Genomic DNA, 23,162 nt, shown 5'->3' on the forward strand with positions numbered 1-23,162 from the left:
AGAAAAGGGAAAGAGTGAGAAATTAGAGGAGGGAAGATTTCCTATCATTGTGCTTTCTCCCTGGGTTGGGGGAAGGATTGGTGGGATTGGACACATGGTGGTCTCAATTCCATCCACCATCTTATTAAGACTTGAAGCCTAGACTGAGTCCACCTGAGAGCCCCACCCATCCGTGGAAGGAGAGGGGGAGAGAGGAGACCTAAAGTACTTAAGCCCTAAAGGGAAAGAGACCCCATCACAAGTGGGATATGTGATAGGAAAGGGGAAAAATATAAAAAATGCAAGGGTTAGGAGATGCATTTATTGAAAGGAAATCATGTTTAATGAATATCTGCTCTGTCCATGTGGCCTGAGTAATGACTCTCACTGTTTAAGGTTTCTGAACTAGAGTTTTGGGAAGCACACTGAGGGTTTTAAAAACGGCATATTAATGTTGTAACATTCTAACAAAATCTGTGTAGAATGGGAGGAATTAAATAACCTAGATTGTTACATTAGTTTGGAATTATAAACTATTTTAACACTATGTAACTTTTGCAAGGAGTTAAGTGGTTTGGGATTTTAAACTTTATTTATTAAACTTTAATACCTTTGGGTTAAAGAAAAGTGATATTGGGTTAACTAAGAAGAGAAATACCTGTTACCACCAGGGATGATTACTGATTTCTTTTGGGGAAAAGCTCTAATTAATTTTAATGTTAAGTCTAATAATGCTAACAATTGTATTTTTATTTTGGATAGAGCATTTGGAATGTGTGTGCTGCATTCTCAGTATGAGGTACTCTAAAGTTTTATCACACTAAACTGAAGGTAAATTTATTTGTTATTGATAGAGGGTTTCAAATGTATCATGTATGAGATTGGATTCTGAGAATTTGGGTAAAGAAACAAAAGTGTAAAGATCATGGGATATTCATTTTGTTCTTCTTCCAAGGGAAGCAAGATGTTTAAATAGGAATCTTATGATTAATGTATATTAACAATGTATGTTTAATTTTAAAGAAGTCTAGAATGTGGACTTCTCTCTTGGTAACTGCATACAGCTGATGGGGGGGGCTCTGAACAAATTGCAATTGATGAATAAGATGGGTTTTTTTATCAGTTATGTGATATTCTTTTGTATCTGCAAAGAGATTATATTTGCAATATTTAGTTATCTCTTATGAATGTCATTTAAATACTGTATTGTTAAAGCCTGGGATTAATGTCTGATTGCTTTGAAGGGCAATAAGGAAAATATGAAAAGTATGACCCTTTCTGGGCTAGATCTGTGGATTCATGAATAATGTATTAGTGGAAGGATTGCTTTGTTCCATCTAGTAATTTATGTGTTACTCTTATTGCTGTTCTGTTATATTGAAATTAATAACACATGTTAGAAATCTAAAGCTACCTAAGGAGTTCTAATGGTTTTAAAGAATTCTGAAAAGTAATTTGGATGTTAAGGGTGGCTAGGTGGATAGAGCACCAGCCCTGGAGTCAGGAGATTTGAGTTAAATCAGGCCTCACTCAATGATTATCTAGCTGTGTGACCTTGGGCAAGTCACTTAACCCCAATTGCCTTGCCAAAACAAAAATAACCATTTGTATGTTGAGGATGGCTTGTAGGTAAACAAGTATATGTACAGAAGTTTCTAACTATATATGTGAATTGGGAATATTTTAGCTCTAGATGTATATTCTAAAGTAGTGATTGTTTGCTTTGAAGCAAAAGCATGTAATATGAGAAAGATAAACAAAAGATAATTTGAGATTTTTCTATGCAATCTCCTGGACAAAGGAGGCATTTGTTGTAAGATACAACAGGCTAGAAGGAGTTTTCTCTAGCCAAGGGGAATCTGATATATCATCTTTATATATAGATAGAGTAGATATGATTTCAGACAAAGGGATGTCTCTACTAAGAAGTAGGAGACAGGCCTGTAGGGCCAGTCATAGTTAGAATACCATGTTTTAGGCAAAGACCCAGGAAGGATAACTCGAGCTTTAGGTAGGGGTTTCATTAATTGAAACTCCATTAAAATTATAATTGGAATTTAGTGAATTGTATTCACTGAAGTTCTAACTAGGTAAAACAACTATTTTAAATCACAGGACTTTTCATTGCTTTTCTCTTATATCAGATACCAGAATGGTCAACAAAAAGAAATACTATTGGGTAAATGGTACGTTCTTTCGGAGTCAAGGAAGCCAATGTATCAAGGATGTCAGGTGACAGGGATAGGCAGCCGAAGGGGCAGCTTTTCAGTATGGCTGAAGTAGGACCCCTTTGACTTGATTTCCCCAAAATGATATTTGGATAATGTTATAAATGAATGAAAAGAAAAACCTGCTAGAGTGAGTGAAAGTTGTACATTTTATTCATGAACCTTGCAAAATACACCTTACAAGATACGGGTACCTCACCCCTAGGAGTGAGGCACACCTTAGTTTCACAAGTCAGGTAATTTATTGTCCTCTGAAACCCTTTCTCCTCCCTCTTGGATGTTTATAGGCTCTCAGAGTTTGAATTATAAACTAAAAGGTCCACCCATTCCATGATATGACCCTAATATGATGCCCCCCCACATCATCCAATGCATGATATGCTAAAGAACCCCAATCATCACAGGGGGTGTGTGGGTTAATATTCAATTACCTAATTGCACAAACTAAGTAGCATTAGGTCAAGATCTGTAGGTCACTCTTGACCACTGGGATTTGGTATCCCTGGAATGGGATTAGGAAGACTCTTTCAGTCTTGTGATTGGCTGGGCCATTCCCCCTTTGTAATGGATTCCTTAAGGGTTCCCCTCCACATCCTGAGAAGACCATCACCCTATATTTCTCACAGATAATGTCTCACTTAGAAGAATAAATCTGACCTAATACTTTTGACTTACCCACATGACCTCTGCCTGGACAATGATATTCAATACTTATATGTGTAAAGGAATTTTCCTTTAATGTTCTGGATCTTTATAGTTAGTTACTAGCAAACTAGAAAAAGAAGTTTTAGGTGAATTGGATCTAGTAGCCAGAGATGGGTTAGGTGTCTGGCTCTGACACCTGCTATCAGTTACATGTTAAAATAGGAATTAAGTTTCCTTAGTTTTTGTGTTAGAAGGGATGTTTAGGTAAGGAGAAGAATGGGAAATTCTTAGGATAATTATAGTTTCAAGTTCTAGTTTAAGGAAAAGAGTGTGAGTTAGATAAGTATACCAGGAAAAGGAAAATATGGGAATATTTGGGGAAAAATTCATTTTGGTTAAGGATGTTTGTTTCCTTATTGTAATGAGAGCAAAGGTTAAAATTGCTTATGTTAAACCAGATTCTGGGTACTCTTGGAACAAAGATGATTGTTAAATGTATGTGTTACAAGCTTGAGTCAATGTGATCATTCTCATTGAGAGTTTGCTCATGTAGTAAAATACTAAGGGAAGTTTGTGTTAAAAGTGAACTATGTGTGTCAATATGGCAATAAGGCAAAATGTAAATTGTAATAAGTTCCAGAATCTCATTGTTTTGTTATGGAAACATATGTTTTGGTCTGAATAAGATATTAAGTAGTTTCTCTACCAGAAGACAAGGTCTCAAGGAGTCAGAGCTGGAGAGGACTTTTTTGGAACAGATTCAGAAGCTGCTGAAGGACATTGGATGCCTCCAAGGGAGAAGAGAAAAGAAGGAGAAGAGAGGAAAGACACTGGACCAGTTCATCTCCACCATCTGTAACTTCCCCCTGACTCTGTAAGTGTGACACCTTACTTATGCCCTTCTCCTTATGGAAAGAAGGAAGGGAGTCAGGGTGAAAATGTTCTCCATTTAGAGAGAAAGAGAGATTATTTCACAGCAGTACCCCTGAATCTGACCTAGACTCTCAGTTCCTGGTTAGAGGTGCACTGTGGCACAGGATTCTGATCCAGAGGAGAGAGACACCAGTGGCATGTGAATGAGTCAGTTCAAGGTGACTGTTGTTTATAACTGACTGGCCAGGATATTTCCCTGGGGAGTAGCAAATGTCTGGACATGTCCAGAAGTGGGGTACATATATTCTGGACTGTACAACTTAGAGATAGGTGGCCTCAGATTCATGTGAGATTAATGATGATACCTGGATCCCTTGTAAATATATGCAAACTGGGGCATTTGTTAAGGGAAACTGTGATTATGAGTTAGTTTGGAATTTCAAGGAAAGTGCTGAAAAGGCCATTTGCAAGAAAATAACTTAAGGAACATCAGTAGGTATATTAGCTATTCTTGGGGTTGATCCAATGGCACAAAATCAGGAATTTAGTTTGATCAATTTTGGATCCAGGAAGACCTTTTCTAAAGACATTGGTATAAAAACTTGCAGTGGAAACAGGTGCAGTAACTTTGAAAATGTATTTATTATCATGGTGATTATAGGGCTTATCTAAAAGGTCCTTTGGAAGTAAGGAGGTGAACTGGGAATTGTTATTTAGACTTAAGGGCCTACTTAGAAATTTGAACAAATCTCATCAAAATAAAAGAGGAGGGATTGAGTGGTATCAAATATGAGATTTCTTCAGTAGAATATTATAAATTGGAGAATAATTAACTATGTGTCCCCTCCTCCCTTCACAAAGCAACTTATGGGATATTGGTGAAGAGTCAACTGACCTCATCTTATCTGTAGAAGTCCTGATGACCATTCAATTCCTGGGGCTGAAGAGATAATCTGGTTTAGGTTTGAATTTATATGCTGTTTTCCTTGGATTAGTTTACACATCTAGATTGTAAAACCACATTCCTCATTAAGGAGGGTGGGTCAGTGGGGGGAGGGGATGGAGTTAGGATAAATGTGATTCTTGGGTCTTTTGTTTTTGCCTCAATCTCTAATTGATTGGAGCCTGTTCCTCAAGAAATGAATAAAGCTTTCTCTTCATACCTTGAGAGATCTCCAAAATTTATTTAAGTGGCATTTGTCCCACACATAGGGCTATAAAGAAAGGCAAAAGATAGTCACTGCCACCAAGAACTTCACAATCCAATGAAAGAAACAGCTTGGACTAAGCACAAAGCACAGAACAGTTTGTAAGAAAGATGAGAAGAAAGTCATGATGGTTCTGAAGCCAAGAGGGGGGAAAAAGACCGAATTGTCAGAAATATAAAAATCTTTCAGAAAGGTTAAACATTGGGAGAAAATATTCTAGATTTGGTTGATTGGCAACCTTAAAAACAGGAATTTCAGTTAAGAGTTAGAATGGAAGATGGATTACAAAGGACCAAACAAAGAATTAGGTAATGAATTGAAATAGACACATAGATGTGTCAAAGGCTAGTGGGGGGGTTTTCAGGCAAATCTGAGTCTATTTCTTTATCTTTATCAATGCAAGTAAATCAGTGTAGGTAATAAACTTGAAGATGCATTTGAAAATGAGATTCTCCCCTGAAACAAATTCCTAGAAGATGTGTAGAACAGGATGTGTTCAAAGAAATAAATGGAGTAAAACAAAACCATACACCCTTTTCCTCTTAGCTTGGGTAGTAAAAACTTCTGAAATCTGTAGATATGTAGAGGTAATTTCTAGAGGATGACGTACCCTTGCTTTTCACATATGATGCCCGTGTGACCTTGGGTAAGTCTCCATATTGTATGCACCTTTCCAACCATAAATTTCAGAAAAGGTCACTAATGATATTGCCAAGAGGAGTTTCCACACTCTGAAGTTCTCTATACAAATGAAATCACAGGAACAGACAAGCCTAATATCAGTGCAGAAAGTAGTATAACATTTAAAATCATTTCCTCCATTTAAATCTACATCAAGATTTCTGGTTCTATTTTCCCCATATTGAATTTTCCCAAATTGAATATTTTGGAACATTCTTTCTGTATTGGTTAGTATTCTTCAGACATGACAATCTTAATGATTTTATTGTTTTTTGTTATGTTATTATGCTTCATTTTATTTATATATTCCTGAATTCTTAGACATTTAAATTGCTTTTAATTTATTTTTTAATTAGTGCAGTGGTGCCAGTGGTGTGGTTTTAGTTTTACATTTATATTTAATGTTGTTATGGACATCTTTAATGAAATATCTTTTTTTTGTTTGTTTATGTCTAATAATATCTTTAGGGCATATTGCTAGAAGAATCGGTAGTTATAGGGTAATGTTATTGTTGCAAACTTTACTATATAATGCCAAATATTCTATTCTAAAAATGGTCTGCAAGTCTGCAATAAGTCTATCATTTTATCTGCAATATGAAGAATATCTTTTTTTTTAGTTTTTATGCCACTTTGATGATTTTGAGATAGTATCTCAACTTCTTTTAGCTTGAATTCACCTAGTAGCCAATTAAACATTAAAAAAAATAAAAACACATTTTCATTCCTTCCTTTTGAATAAAATTGTCTATTATTATATTATCCTTTTTCTTACCTAACATTGATTTGGAGTTTCAACTGTGAATTTTTAATAGTTCTTTACACATTTTAAGTTCAAGTTGTTAATGATTATATTATCATAAATATTTTTCCAATCTCATATGTTTATTACTTTTATGTTGCTTTTGCTGTATGGAATTTAAAAAATTGATAGAAAGAATATTATCTTACCCAATAATTCCTTCCATTTGTTGATTGTGAAAAAATTTTTTCCTGAACAACTAAAATAATTTATTGAACTTTTACATCTTTTCTCATATATATGTGTGTGTGTGTGTGTGTGTGTGTGTGTGTGTGTGTGTGTGTGTGTGTGTGTGTATTTATCTCTCAGTTGAATTTCAGTAATACATATGATGTAAGTTATGGCTACAATTTTATTTCTGCCTTATTAAGAACTATTTTCTTAAGATGAAAATTCATTTATACATTTTATTTTAAAATAAATTAATAAAACAATGTTCATGGGAAAAGTATGTCTATGCCCATCTCTCTGATGCAAGGCTCCTTCTATAATAATTGAAAATTGTTTGATGTATATATAGGGGAGGGGATAGGGATGGGTTGAAAAAGAGATGCCTGATCCATCTTTAGACTTTATGACTCTAAATTGATCCTATATACATTCACTGTGTTTAAATTGACTACAGTAATTTTCATTTTCTTCAGGGAATGCTGGTCCTAGGATGTTTGCTCCAGTAATATATTGTATAATGAAAGGAATGCTAATTCCCAAAGCTAAGCTTTATCATACAGAAAAAGACTAAATTGAAATCCAACATGCATCTATTGTCCAAAGATTAACATAGTCATGTTTGGAGAATCTTGTCCTGAGAGTATTGGTCACCAGGTGATGGATTATTTGGTTTGTTTGTTTGGTTGGTGGTTCTTGATATTTTGGCTACAACAACTCATAAAGATAGTTGACTAAGACTGAGAGGGTGAAGAATGACTTGAAGTGAATAACCAAAAAATGAAATAGCTTCTCTCTGAGGAATTGAAATAAATGGAAATTGTTCATCATGCTCTTTACTCCTCTATGTCTCTTCCATCTTGTTTCTCCCCCAGGAAGCAGATTTAAAGCAGTATTGTTGCAATTCAACATCCATAAAACCCATAGAATATCTTCTGAAGGGAAGAGTCTATTTAATTTTATCTTTGTGTTCCCAACATCTACTACTAGACCTGGCAAAGAATGAGTTTAACAAATTCAAAATCCATCTTGATCTGAATACAATCTAATTTTTTTTGACTAATTTCATAAGAGTCTCCTCATACAGTCTGCTTCAATCAAGGATTCCTACTTCCTGTTCCTGGAATGTAGACTTTCATTTCCAAGCCTACATTTGCATTTGTTATTTGTCATGCAGGTGCACTTCCTCCTCACTTTCCCCTCTTGAAATTAGGTTTTCCTGACCTTCTAAATTTTTCACTTTGTATATAATTTGCTCTCCAACTCTCCATCCTCTCCAAGATTACTTTGTAAGCAAGTATGTGAATAGCTGTTGTTCAGTCTATCTACTTTCTGTGACCATATTTGGAATTTTCTTGGCAAAGATACTGAGGTGGTTTGCTATTTTCTTCTCCAGCTTATTTTACAGATGAAGAAAATGAGGCAAACAATGAGAATTCATATAGTAAGTGTTTGAGGTCAAATTTGAACATTATTCTAGGCTCAGAACTCTTTCCACTTTACCATCTAATTGCCCACAAATTGCCCACTTATGTGTGTGTGTGTGTGTGTTTATAAAATTTCTTTAACTTTGACTTAGTATATATCACATAGTTCTCTCTCGTAACTTTTCCCATTACTCCTGAAAGTAAGCTTCTCAAAGGCAAGCATTATTTCACTTCTATCTTTGTACTTCTAGAGCTCAGTGCTTTACCTACTGAACTGAATTGGATTCCATCCCCAGGTGAAATCTGAGTCTTTATGAAATTTATAATGGCCTTTATTCACAGTGACTTTTAATACTGAAAATGTGCATGACCTCAGACACTTAATAATTGCCTAGCTGTGTGACCTTGGGCAACCCCATTGCCTTAAATTAATAAAATAAAAAAGACTGAAAATATGCAAATATGATCATTTTTATTTTACAAATGAAGAAACACGTCCAGAAGGGTTAAATACAGAGAAGATAGGTCAGAAAGGATTCTGCTTATCATCAGAGAGGAGGGAAAGGTTGAATTGTTCACATAGATTAGGGAGTGAATACCGGTCATACAGAATTATATCTAATCCCAGTCTTGGTTTAGCAGTCAATCCAAAATTCATTTTTTTAACCATGTGGTTTGCAGATCAGATACTGCATCCCTGCAGATGCCATAAAATCCATATCATGAACACCATCAAGTCAAGAACAGCAATTGTTTCCTTAAGGGCCTGGATTTCATTGGTCATGTCCAGATATATAGATGACCCTTAAAATGAAAATAGTATTAAACTGATTCTTCTAATAGTCTACGGCACCTCATTATCTCACCTTTCAAAATGATGTCCATTTATTCAGCAAACTTTATCTTATTGATATTGTTTTCATTGACTTGATCTTTTATTTGTAGTTCTCTTTTTTAAGTGAAAGTTTCATTTACATGAGTATTAAGCATCAGTGGACATTAAATGAGTGCTGCTTTGGGTGCTCAGGAACACAACAATTTACCGTACTAAAATTAATTTTAATTATGTCTTCAACTTGGATAATGAACTCTACCAGATGTTTTTTCAAGAAAGAATTACCATCCTTTATCAGGGGAAGATTGTATTCCAATAGTTTTCTAATTAGTCTCCTTGTCTCAAGTCTCATTTCTCTTTAATCCTTTATACCTACAATTGCTACAGTGATTTTCCTAAAGTGCTATTCTGACCATGTCAATCCCCCTCTCAATAAACTTCAGTGGTTCCCTATTACGTCTAAAATCAAATCTGAACTCCTCTATTTAGCAATTAAAACTCTGTGAATCCTCCCTCCAACTTATCTTCCCAACTTTATTACAAATTGCTCCCTTTCAATCTCCCCCTATGGTCCAATCTGACTGACTGCCTGGCTTTGCTATTCTATATATATATGGCATTCCTTTTCTGTCTTTATGGTTTTCCTTCATACACACATGTTTTCCTTTTCACCTGAAATTCAATACCTCTTCAGCCCTTCCCCAGGATCCTGTTTCCTTTCCTTCCTCTCTCTCCCTCCTATAGTTAGTGCATCTCCCAACAAAAAGAAATACCTTGAAGATATTTTATATTTTATTTGGATGTTGAGTTTAGAATTCAACCAGGTTGAAGATCATAAGAAACATGGAGATTGAAATATAAAGGAAAAGAACTTTCAGAAACAAAAGAAATAAAGAGTATGAGACTTGAATAGTTCAATTGTATATGAAAAGACCAGCTAGCAAGTGAAAGACATCAAATATACATGGAAACATATACCTGAGAAGTTGCATATTGACTTGGAAAACCACAAATTAATGTTATCTATTTTACAATCACTTTTTTGTATTTTATTGAACAATTTCCAATTGCATTTTAATTTGGTTTGGGCTTTTATGGGTAATTTTATGGAAAGTTTGACACCTCTACTCTAGATAAAATTTTGTTTCAATATTTTTAACACCAGTCATCCATCTATATGACAGGTTCTAGGCGGTATAACTTGGCTGATCATCATAAGTAAAGGTGAAGTCCCAATTGAGAAAAGTCACTTCTGAAACAGGAATAATTTTTGAATAAGAGTGACTAGATATCTTCCATTATTGACCCGGAGGTAACAAATCTCTGTGCCAAAACTTTAAGGGAATTTAAGAGGAGAGACTTTTGCCAAACTGGAGCTAAGAATCATTATCCTAGCTGAAAAGAGTTGTATAATATTCCAACTCAAAAGAGTGCAAGATTGCACAGACAATTCAATAGTTAGAGGTGGTGAAAGATTGCATCTGTCCACCAAAGATTAAGATCAAGGCTTTAGTTAATTATATCAAAAACTTATAAGGGACCAGAAAATTAAGTAATTTGTCTGATCCAGATCAAGAAATAACCTCACTTTAAGAAAGAAATTTACCCAACATAGCCTATTGACGGACATACCCAGTGGTCATCTAAACAACACAGTCCACTCTATCAACCTAAATACAGAGAGCCTGGTAGGAAGTCAGTCTAACAGATTAGCAACCAATCTAACTGAATGAAATTCCCTTTGAGGAACCAGCCGAGTTGGATGGAAGAGTGAATCTCTGATTTATCACTGATTTTTCTACCTCAATAAACCTTGTGAGGACTGTTCAAGAAAGAAAAGATCACAGATAAGATCTCTCTCTCTCTCCATTTATATTGCACATACACATATACATACATATATGTATACAAAATATATGCATATATGTTTGTTTTAAACATATGTGTGTTTAGATGTGTATAATTGTGTGTGAGTGTGAAGGATAGTATAGCAGGGAAAGATATTTTTACAGGTTCGTAAAGTTCTGTGAAAAGAAAAAAGCTGTCCACAAAGTAACCTGAGAATCTTGAGAGTTGTAGTATCTGCTGCTTCAGAGAGTTAGTCAAAGAACTGCATATTTGCATGCATATATGTGTGCATATATTAGTATATAGTATATGTACATACCCATGCATTCTCTCTCTCTCTCTCTCTCTCTCTCTCTCTCTCTCTCTCACATCTCTCTCTCTCTCTCTCTCTCTCTCTCTCTCTCTCTCTCTCTCTCTCTCTCTCTCTCTCTCTCTCTCTCTCTTTCCTTCTCCCTCCCTCACCCTCACAAAGAAATGGATATATATAGATAGGGTGGTTGTCCTTCATCCTTGAAAAGGGTCAAAATAACACCATGAGTACAATGTGTCTATATATGATCAGATTAATATGAGTTCAGAAGACTATCACAATTAGGGCACAAATAATATGAACATTTAGTATGGAAATGTCTAAATTTTTGCATCTGAAATTTCTTTTGAGATACTGCAATTCATAGAGAAAAGTGTCTACTTTGATGCAGCCTTGAGTCAATGGCTCCCATGATTTATAATAGATATTAAAATTCTTCAGAGAGACTTTGAGACTTTTCTTGTATTGGATGCCCCACCCCACCCCAACTTCCATGAGAACACTTCCCTTGTATGAGTTCTCTGTAAAATAATTCAAATTATTTCTCTAGCATTTGAACAGTATAACCAGCCAATCAGAGTTGTTCTATCTTCATTAAAGTTTGAATGTTTGGCAGTTTAGCTCGAGAAAGGACCTCAGTGTCTGGCATCTTCTCCTGCCAGGTGATCTTCAGAATCTTCCTAAGACAATTTAAATGGAAGTGATTCAGTTTCCTGACATAGCGCTCATGTACTGCCAAGGAATCATAAGCATACAACAATGAGGTCAGCATATTGACTCTGTATATCTTCAGGTTGACAGGCACCCTAATATCTCCTCTTTTTCACATATTCTTTTGTTGTCTTCCAAACACCAAGCTAGCTCTGGCAATATGTGCCAGATATAGATGTAGATATCTAAACTAGATTATAAAGTCTTTGAATTCATGAAGTATTTCACTTTTGTCTTTGTATCTGTCTCTAACCAAGTTACTAACATATAGTAGAAATTATTTAGGGGGAGTTGCAGGGCCATAAGGTTAAAAGACATGCCCAAGATCACACACAGTGTCTGAGTTAGGATTTGAACTCAGGTCCTCCTGACTCCAGGGCCACATGACACTGTGCCACTCAGTTGCCCCTACATAGAAGAAACTTAATAAACTCTTAATATTTGTTCCAATTCCAAGTCAATACAGTGCTATATTTATTCTATATCTTATCAGAATTCAATGTTACAACTTTACATATTTGTACTAAATAAGTACAATGAATTATTTTTTCCCCTGAACTTCAAGATGAGGCATGCAAGATTTTCATTCACAGTTGAAAACAAAATGTATCATAAAAACATTAAGAGCATCATTTTTTTCCCAAAAGTAGCTTCTAAAATCTGCTCTCTAATGCTTATTAGGTACCTGTAGATTTAATTTTACTTTTTTTAATTAAACTATCACAAAATATGAATATTTTATTCCATAAATGTAAAATATGATTGTAAAAAAATTACAGGAACAATCATTGTCATCTACTTATATATTCAAATAAATGAAAGAGAAAAAAATAAACATGCATACATATGGAAGAAATAGATTAAGTTTGAGAGAGCTAATTGAAATCAAGCTTATGTCACCATTTCTTATTCTCTTCTATTTTCAAGAATTAGGATTTTATTTTAAATGACCAAATTTTAGATGAATTCAGAATTATTGATAGAATGATCTGTGAATATTGCTCTAATTGTATTTTTCCAGGACAAAATGAATGTGTGAAATGTGTGAAATTGAGCTATCATTTTCAACCAGAAATATTTCTTTCTGGAGTTGAAAAAAAATTTTAAAATTTAGAAAAATACTGGAATGCTAATCTATCCATTTAACCCTAGTAGTTAATAAACACGAAAGTGAATTTGATATTCTAAATAAGAACTTTGACAAGACAAGTAACAGAACCAGTGAAGTCAGGTTTCCTAAGTATTTGATTTCTGTCTTCTCACCCTAGGAAAGCATTCAAATGTCTGAGTAAGAGAAATATTTAACCATCCTGTTCTGACCTTTGTCACCTAGAATACCCAAAGCAGTTGGTGTTGTCTTGGTAACTGCAATAAATTTCTTCCTTGCAGACTATTGAGATTTTGATCATAGGATATGAGGCTCATGTGTATTGACCCATTTCTATGAAAATATCCCCTAAAGCCTTTTCAGTACTAATGATTAAAGGATATGCAATGGGAAAGATGAGATGCTAATAATAAATCAAAACTATTTATCCTAAGAAACCAAATGCTTACATTACTCCAACTTTAATTTCCTTTTCAGATCTATAAGTGGTACAGAAATTGTTTTAAATACATAAGTATGATTTTTTTGACTTTTTTTCTTATGAGCAATTGAGCAATCAGCAACAAACACAGACATTTTAATATCAAAAGATGACCACAAACTAGGTTTGGAAAAACAAAACAAATTCTTGTCTTTACAATTTGTTTTTAAGTATGCATTAAATTTCATCTGGAAGTAACAAAATTGCACTCTTTGGTTTTCTCTCCTTCTTAACTTTTTGTTTCCTTCTGCTCATTCTTAAATGAATCATTGAGGATTTCTCATCAAATATACTTTACACGATGTTTGGAAGAGAAGTATGGTTTTGATCACATAGATACAATATAAGTGATTTTACAGAAGAAAACTTAAGGATATGTTTCTTGAGGGAAAAACTATTGCATTTTTATCTCTGGATCCCCAGAATGTATACTAGAGCCTAGCCCTAAAGGGATGATTGTTGAATAGAACTGATATGGATCCATAAGTAACCAAGAACTCATACTCCAGAAAACTTGTTGAAATATCAATGGGCCACTGTTGTCTGGAATAAGCTTCCTTCTTTAATGCTGGGAAAAAATCCTGCTTCTGCTTATTCACTTGACTCTTAATGGTATGAACTCTAGTCAAAAGATGATACTTCCACTACCTCTTCTAATTTGCAAAGCACCACCTTACCCCATTTCTTTTAACTCCAAATATTTACTTCAAATTCCAGCTAAAATCTCACCTTGTACGTGAAGTCTTTACTTGTTGCTTTTAAGTCCAGTGCCTTCCCTCTATCGAGCATTTCTAATTTATTCTGTATATAGCTCATTTGTACATAGTTGTTTGAATTAGATTATTAGCTCCTTAAGAGCAGAGAATTTCTTTATATTTCCAGTCTTTAGCTCATTGTCTACAACTTAGTATTCATTTGATTATTGATTGACTGACTTCAGCCCTCCAACTCCAAGGTCTGTACTCCTAGTTTTCATAAAGAACAAACTTCACCTTCCCCAAGATGAGACCACATCCCTGGTCATGTTCTCCAGTACTTGATCACTTTTTCTCATTTCTGGGACACAGAGAATAAAAGAAATAGGAATTTATCTTGCTCTCCAGCATACTTCCAACTCAGCAACTTCCTCTTTGGAGTTTCCTCCAACCAAATATGACAACCTATCTAGTCAATCTGTAATTTTTTTTCCTCAACCCCAAATCCTACCCTTATATAGAGGAATATAAATTTACATGCTGAGGTTCCTCAAATCTACTGATCTCCTAATCAATTTTCTCAAATCCTTTGACCTACACAAGGTCCACTTATGTAGGACTTTTCTACATACTTTTCTATACACAGGAATGTCATATCTTTTCTCTCACCAGTATTCAAATGTTCTATTTAAATGATCAAGGAATCTCAAATGCCTCTATCTGACCCAAAGTGCTTTTCCTGTCTTTTTCTTTGTCCCATTATCCCTAAACTGATTCTTCATCCTTAAGGCAACCTCTACTTCAATGCTTCCCAGGACTATCATTTAGGCCTGTATTTTTTCCCCTTCTTTTCTAATGGTAATTATATAATAAACCTACTCTGCTATATGCTTAATTATCTATGCACAAAATCCTTCCTCCCTTATTCTGTTGTGTTTTCCTTTCCAAGCATCAAACCAGATTATTGTCATCATCTAACATCTTCACTATCAGTCACAGTGCTGGATGAAGGAAGTAACAGAACTCTGCTGATTGGATTCACATTTTCCCTAGGATGCCATGGCATTGCTGTCTCCTTGCTTTCTTCTAATTTGCTTAACCTCTTCTCAGCCTCAACCAAGCCCTTTCTTCTCATCAATGTTAACCATGCTACTTGTGCCCTTGATTTTATCAGATCCCATTTCCAATAGTAATATCATCTCTTTCCTCTCCCTCCTCCTCCTCCATCTCTCCCTCTTTCTCTCTGTCTCTTATTCTAGGTATCTGTCTCCTTATTTGTATCTGTCTATCCCTGTCTCTGATTTTCTCTGATTCTGGCTCTATGTCTCTATATCTCTCTGTCTGTCTCTGTGCTTCACCATCTGAGTCTCTATCTGTTCCATTCTCTGTTTGTTTCTGTCTGTTTCTGTCTCTCCTTGTCTATCTCTGTCTTTCTACTTGTCTGTATGTATCTCTCCCTTCAAATATGCCCATCTCCCACATCCTTAGTAGAATATTTACTTGATTCTACCATCCCTTCAATGTCATCCCTGCCATTGCTCTCAACAAGGTTACCTTTTAAGTAAAATTGCTCTCAATTACCTTTAATTGCCATATTGGATTGATTTTTCTCTGTCCTTTATTGTAACATCTCTGCAACTTTTATTTGACATTTTTCATCAGCTTCCTTCTACTGAATATTCTCTCTCTCTTTTTTAAGTTTTTGCAAGGTAATGGGGTTAAGTGACTTGTCCAAGGCCACACAGCTAGGTAATTATTAAGAGTCTGAGGCCAGATTTGAACCCAGGTACTCCTGACTCCAGGACTGGTGCTCTATCCACTGCACCACTTAGCTGTCCATCTCTTTTTTTCTTGATTTCATGGTATAGCTCTTTCCTTGTTTTCTTCTAACTTCTCCTTCCCAGTATTCTTTATTTTTTTGTATCATCATCCAGACTTTGTCCCCATTGCAAGGAAACCCCCACCCCAGGCCTCTGTTCTGAACTCTCTTCACTTTTTTGGTTCAGATCTCATCTTCATGCAAATGACCCCCATATCTATAAACTCAATTACAGTCTCTCTCTCCTTTACTCCAGTCTTTCACCACTAATTATCTAGTGGAAATAGCATGGATACCTCAAACTCAATGTGTTCAAAATAGTGTTCATCTTTCCCTTAATTTTCCCGTTTTTTCCCCCACCAAGTAAACCTAAACTCTCTTTTTCAACTGAGGACAATGGCATATTATTGCATCTCCTCGTAAATGTGACTTTAGACAGGTTATCCAACATACCTGGAATAGTCTCATCATATCTTTCAGAATCCCCAGCTTCTTTCATGGCTAATACTCAATTGTTATACAAGAAATTCAGCCATCTCCCCACAGTTTCTAGTGCCTTCCTACTTGGAAATTACTTTTTAATTAATTTTCATATATTTTGTATTTGCTTATCTATGTAGATAATTTTTTCCCCAGTAAATAGAATGTACTCTCTTTGAGGGGCCAGAACAGTTATATTGCTTGCTGAGTAAATTTTTAAAAATGAAAATTGTTGAGCTTATAGGAAGAGAATTGATATAGAACTCTATCCCCCAAAGCTTCAAGGAGACACAAGGGACTATCCATGAACTTTGTGTAGGTAGGGGAATCAACACTCAGGATTTCATGAGATATAACCTCCTTGTCATCTTCTTTTTACATTTTTATAACAAACTGATCTTTGTGAGGAGTTCCCTAAGTTCTTGGAACCAACCAGACAGAATTCAGACTTTGAATGACATGGATCTTATTTAAATGAAAGTTATCACCTATTCAGGGTCTGAAAATGAGATGCATAAAGTTGTATACCAGAATCACATATCCTAAAGGATGAGAGATCCAATCTTCAAGAGTCCTCAATACTACATGAAAGTCTGTGAGACATCCAACCCAAATCAGTCCATCCCAAAGATATTCAGATTTTCCAGATTCTGCTTTGTCTTGAGTTATATTTTAGAGTAACTTGCTGCTTCTGCCCACAAAAGCATCCATTGGACTTTCCTAGAGTAGGACTGTAGGCTCTAAATTTTGAGGCCCTGGTGTTAAAATTGAATGAGAAGCATGGAATTCAACCTATGTAAGGTCAGGAGAAAAGTCAGAAAGGGTTCTGGGAACTCCCAACTCATGAATATGAATCAGACGTTTTTCATGTTTGAGATAATCCAAACCCATGCTTTTTTAAAAATCTTATTGTCTCTTTTTCCAGCTCTTATAACTTCATCCTGGACATAGTAAAAATCTTGGCAGTATTTAGCTGGCAAGGTCAATAGAGGCCTGGACTCAAAGTCAGGAGGATCTGAGTTCAAATCTAGTTCAGAACTGACCATGTGACCTAAGGCACTTAACTTTTGTTTGCCTCAGTTCCCTCCTCTGTAAAATGGGAATAAGGAAAGCACTTAGCTTCCCGGTTGCTGTAAGTATAACATGAATGACTATTTGTAAGGTACTTGGGAAATGTTCAAGGTAAATAAGTGCTAATTTTTTTTGATTGTTGGTTAGAGTCTTCCTGCTGGTGTACTTCTAGTTGATTGTGGAAAAACAGGATAGGGAGTGGTCACTGGAAGAAATACAATTATAAATCACCTGAGGAAGTACCATCCAGTAAAAAATGCTTAGGCTAATATGTCAGAGAACTTGGGTTCAAATTCCAATTCTGATATTTACTATCATTGTAATTTAGGACAAGGCTCTTAAAATTTCTATGCCTCAGTTGCTTCTAACTAAGAGTGGGGGAGAGGAACGTGGAACAAGACCCTATGAACTTGGTTCTAGATTTAAAAGAGACCTCAGAGGTCATGGAGTCCAATCCTTTTAATTTATACATGAGAAAACTGAGGCACAAGGAGGGATGATCTTAAGGGTTTATTTGAGTTTTAATTTTAAGATGCAATAAAATGTGGAATATCCATAAAGCCAAGGGAATAATCCTACTTAAATCAATGTATTATGCTGCTCGTCTTTTTCTAGTTTTGGTTATTTGACTCAGGGGAAGACGAAGTAGAGCTCTGAAGTTTAAAACACACACACACACACACACACACACACACACACACACACTCCATTTATTTTACTCAGGGATTTACCTGTGGAACAAATTGAGCACCTAATCAGTAAAACTGACTTACACTATGCTTCTTTAAAATAAATTCTACCAGCAGATGGATTGGGAATGAGAACATCAGAAGAGCATAGTGTTCCATTGAACACACACATACATAAAGGTTATTACTTTCATAGATGAAAAACACTGCAAAATTCCCGGGCAAATTTCAGTTGAATTGTACCCATGATGATATTGAGTTCAGCTCCACAATGTATTTCCTTGAACATAATAGGCACATATTGAAGGCATTGTATTTTACCAGAGAACACCCTGAAAGAGGTCCCAGGACACTTATGTTTTCTTTCTGCTTCCCCCCATTGACTGATCAACATTAAACAAAACAAATTCTCTGGTTTTTCATTTCTTAATTATAAAGATTTTTATTAACCCCCATTAGCTTAAACAGGAAAAACATTCTTTTTACAGAAGCCAAGTTCATCATGGTCTTCCTCAATATGAGTTTGCCCTTTGAGGGTAGCTCTCAGAGCAAGTTTGACCTGGTTTAAGGCTTTACTGGATAAAGTTGTTTGAGCACATTCTTCCAACATCTAGAATTGGTCTTTTTATAAATAGAAAGGTACATAGTACCTCAATGCTTATTAACTGATTGATTGATTGTATCATTTGATAAGCCTCTCCTGATCAGAAAGCACTCACTGGGACTAAGACAAAGAATAGTGGGAAGGCCACATTGTGTGATATTTCATAATCTAAGATTCCAAACCTAGAGGAGGAGGAAAAATGGAGGTCCTACAGCAAATGAAGAGGGAAAATTAAAGAAGACAGATTTATTGCCAAAACTGATCACTATAGAGAATTAGAAGAATGTGAGAGAAATTTGAAGCCTATCTTGAATATTTGTTTCAACTTTCTCTGTGACAAAGTTAGACATGACTTTGGATCTTTTTGCATTGTGCTCAAATTAAAGCAATTTATCAAGTGGCTCATTATGTTAAATATCTGCCCTTTAATAGCTTTATCAAAACACAAACCAAAGTAATGATCTTCTGTATGAAGAGTCATTAGCACTGATTAATCACCCTTCTCCTTCTGTTTAATCATCTAACAACCGAATTCTGAAGTATAAGCAAAGAATGAATGAAAATCAAATCCAGAACTCGAGTCAAAAATTTATTAAGCATCTTCTCTGTCTAAGATATTCTACTAGACAGTGGGAGACAAGAAGTATGATCCAAAAAATTTAATGAACATCTACTTAACATCTACTACTATGCTGAATGTTGGACACACAAAGATAGAAACAAAACAGGACTGTCTTCTACTGTGATAATAGCTAGATGGATAAAGACAATGCAATTAAACAGAAATTCCCAGGAGAGCGTGCTAGTACTCAGGAAGGATGAATTGACTTTTGAAAGGGATGGCACTTAAACCATGTGAAGTTTGGCAGAGAGGAACATTGGGTGCATTCCAGTTATGTGAACTCTTATATACAAAGGCAAAGAATTACGTATTTTAATGCCATCAAGAAGGATTGCCATCAACTTGGATTGACTAGAATGGAGAGGGAACAAGAGTCATGTAAAATAGGATGGCATTGACAGACTAGAAACATCCATTGCAGTGCTTTCAGTGAATGACCAGAGATTTTGTTTTTATCTCAAAGGGAAGGAACCACTAAGGAATGTTGAGTAAGAGTCTGACAGAGGAGATCCTTGTCTTAGGTATATCAATATGGCAATTGTATCTCATTGGTGGCATGGAGCCAAGGATGGTGTGAGGCTCAAATGAGAGACCAGATGCAGCACTCTTCCAATATTAGGAGTCCTATGTAAATGACAATTATTAACATTATAATTGTTGTTTATATTAGCCTAAAGTCATAAGGTCTCCTGTCTAGTAATGAGTTCATTTCTTGAACCTTTTATTGTTTCAAGCAAGATTTAGAAGAGCAATATAGGAATATGCTGTTAAATATTAAGCAGTGGGGTCCTCTGAAAAAAAATATGAGCATAACCTTTTTAGTTTAGACTGAATTGTAAATATTTTCTTAGGTCTAGGTATCTATACATATACATATATAATGTGTTTGTGTATATTTATTTTAAGTATGTAAATATGTACACATATCCATGTGTGTATGTATGTGTTGTGCACATGATTTGTGTTTCTGTGTTCATAGGTTCATGCATGACTGCATGTACACATGTATACAAAAAGCACATGTGAACACAATACATGTTAATGTATAGACATGCACATGCATGATATACAGACATATTTGCAAGCTACAGGAATACAGTACACATCTGCAGAGGAAAGAACCCTAGTGTTCTGGAGTATAAACACTGGGAAATCTACTATAGTGTAACAGATTTTAGAATCTAATCCTGATAAAATGTTATATTTTTTGATCTAGAACTTAGCTTAGCTAAATGAGAAGGGGCCCATCATCACCAGTAAACTAGTTATTGAGTGGTGGATTCCTTGACCATAAAACCTATGAAACAAAGAAAAATATAAAACTTGGTAGATAGATAACTGATAGAAGAAGTAGTAATGTTTTCTTAGTGTTTGGATAAGATTAGGACAAGCAGCAGAGAATGTATTCATACCTCATTACATCTCAGATCAGAGGCTACATTGAATGCATAATCATCTGCAGGGGAAAAAAAAGTCAGGGATCAACTCTCCCTTTACTTTAGTTTTGGGTTGTAGCCCTTTCAAATTAAATAATTTACTATTTATAGTAAATTAGTGCAGCATTGACCTTGATGCCATTTTCCTCCTCCTTGAAGGTGTCTGAGTGGAAAGCACAAGGTCTTCATCCATTATTCAGAACCCATGGAGGTATGCCATCACAATGACATACAAATACTAATGAACTTCTCTGGGCAACCACATTTTCCCACGATCTTGTACAAGCCCTCTCAATTGATCTAGCAAAGTCTTTTATCTAAGCATAAAATCTTTGCTCAATAATCATATGGTCATGTCAGCTATAATGTCATGAATATAAGCAAAACAAGGAGAGAAATAGTAGTTGTAGCTACATGGAAAGACAGATTGTAGGTTCTTCTTGAAAAGGCAAAGAAGGGGGAAGGAGGGAGTAGCATAAATTGGCTTTTATCAAAAATCCCAAAGTAAGAAATAGCAGTATTTCATGGGACATTCAGTTATCCTCATATTTAAATATACCTCTATTTTTAAAAATACCATAAGAACAATTGCAATTTACATACCAGCATCCATTATTATATAGTGCTAATGAAGTATAACATTTTAAGAAAACTTCCCCGGGAACCCTCAAATCAAATCAATGTATACTTTAGTATTTAGTGACTTCAATGAAAAAATAAATAATAGCAAGAGGGCAAAAAATAACCAGGAAATATAAAAATATCAGGAAAGATGGAAGAATTCATGACCAAACAAGAGATAGAGAACATTACAACATATAAAATAAATAATTTTGATTATGTTAAATTTAAAGGCTTTTGTACAAACTAAAGTTCAAAAGTAACAGAAGAGAAGCCAAAGACTACATATTAATATTATAGAAGTTCATGAATGGTAGCGAATATCTGACTTTTAGATTTGTATCTGCAGTCTTGAACACAGTGTTAAAAACATACTAAGTACTTAGCAAGCACTTTTTATTCATTCTGAAAAGCCTCATACAATGTGATTAATACTGTTTACAAAAATAATTAGTAAGACATGGAATTAGCAAGGCAATAAATAACATCAAAAATTAAATAGGATCTATTTTTTTTAACAGGAAACAACTAATTCATGATGTGGAAGCCAGCTTGAATTGGTTACCTTTGTGAAATCAGATAACTCTCTTATTAGAAAAAAATGTCAAAATTAATACAAAGTTGTAGAAAATATTTCTTTAATGAGAAAAAGGTAGTGCATATGATTCTAACCTGAGGGGATCAAACAAGTTATTGGTGATGAAGAATGAGGAATAAAAAGAAAGGGAACAAATTTGCATCTATTAGAACAATCTTACATAGCCTATTTTTTTTTTACCATTATCGACCAATTGATACAAGGAAACAATAGATTTTAAAAATAGGTTTAGTCAGTAAATACTAGTAATATTTGTGAAGGGCAGTAATATGACATCTAAGGACCACACTGATTTGGTGAACAGTTCATGTAAAAGGGTGGTTTACAATTGTATTACCTCACAAAATGGAAAAATGAAATAGAGGGAAAATTAATTTAAGTTAAGGTTTAGTGTCAGATTGACTAAAGTCATCCTAATAACAGTTAAGAATGACACTGAATGGTATAATTATCAGATCTATGGAGAGTGGAAGAATTCATGGCAAACAAGAGATAGAGAACATTATAACATATAAAATAAATAATTTTGATTATTAAATTTTTGATTATTAAATTTAAAGGCTTTTGTACAAACAAAACCAATGAAATTGAAATTAGAAGGAAATCAGAAAGTTGGAAAATAATCTCACAAAGGCCTCATTCTCAAACATGTAGGGAACTGAGTCAAATTTATAATAATACAAGCCATTCTTCAATTGGTCAAAGGATATGAACAGGCATTTTTCAGATGAAGAAATCTGAGAAAAAAACCCTTTGTCTCTATAGTCATATATAGCGTTCTAAATCACAACTCTGATCTATCATGTTAGTTGTGTGACAAAAAAAAGAAAATAATAAATATTTGAAAGGGTGTGGGAAAATTAAAGCACTAATGCACTATTGGTGAGATTGTGAACTGATCTAACCATTCTGGAAAGCAATTTGGAACTATGCCCAAGAGCAACTAAACTGTATACTCTTTGACAGCAATACCACTAGTAGATCTGTATCACAAAGAGATTATATGGCACATAGAGGATGCGGAGAAGAGCTGAGCTATTCAGTGGATCATCACACAATGTTGCTAATTCTGTGTATATTATTTTCCAATTTCAACCCATTTCATTTTGCATCAGTTCATACAAGTTTTCCAGGTTTTTCTGAAATCTACCTATATAGTATTCCAGAACATTCATATATATCATAGCCTACTCAGTCATCCCCCAACTGATGGTGATTCCTTC

The 23,162-nt window shown here is 34.8% G+C and overlaps 1 pseudogene; it reads left to right on the forward strand.

The window, feature by feature from the left end:
- Positions 1-2,162: 2,162 nt before the first annotated feature.
- The window catches only part of LOC141489443 (armadillo repeat-containing protein 8 pseudogene), a 30,137-nt pseudogene continuing 9,137 nt past the window's right edge, over positions 2,163-23,162 (forward strand).

The sequence above is a fragment of the Macrotis lagotis genome, chromosome 5 (assembly GCF_037893015.1).
Source record: "Macrotis lagotis isolate mMagLag1 chromosome 5, bilby.v1.9.chrom.fasta, whole genome shotgun sequence".
Lineage (NCBI taxonomy): Eukaryota > Metazoa > Chordata > Mammalia > Peramelemorphia > Peramelidae > Macrotis > Macrotis lagotis.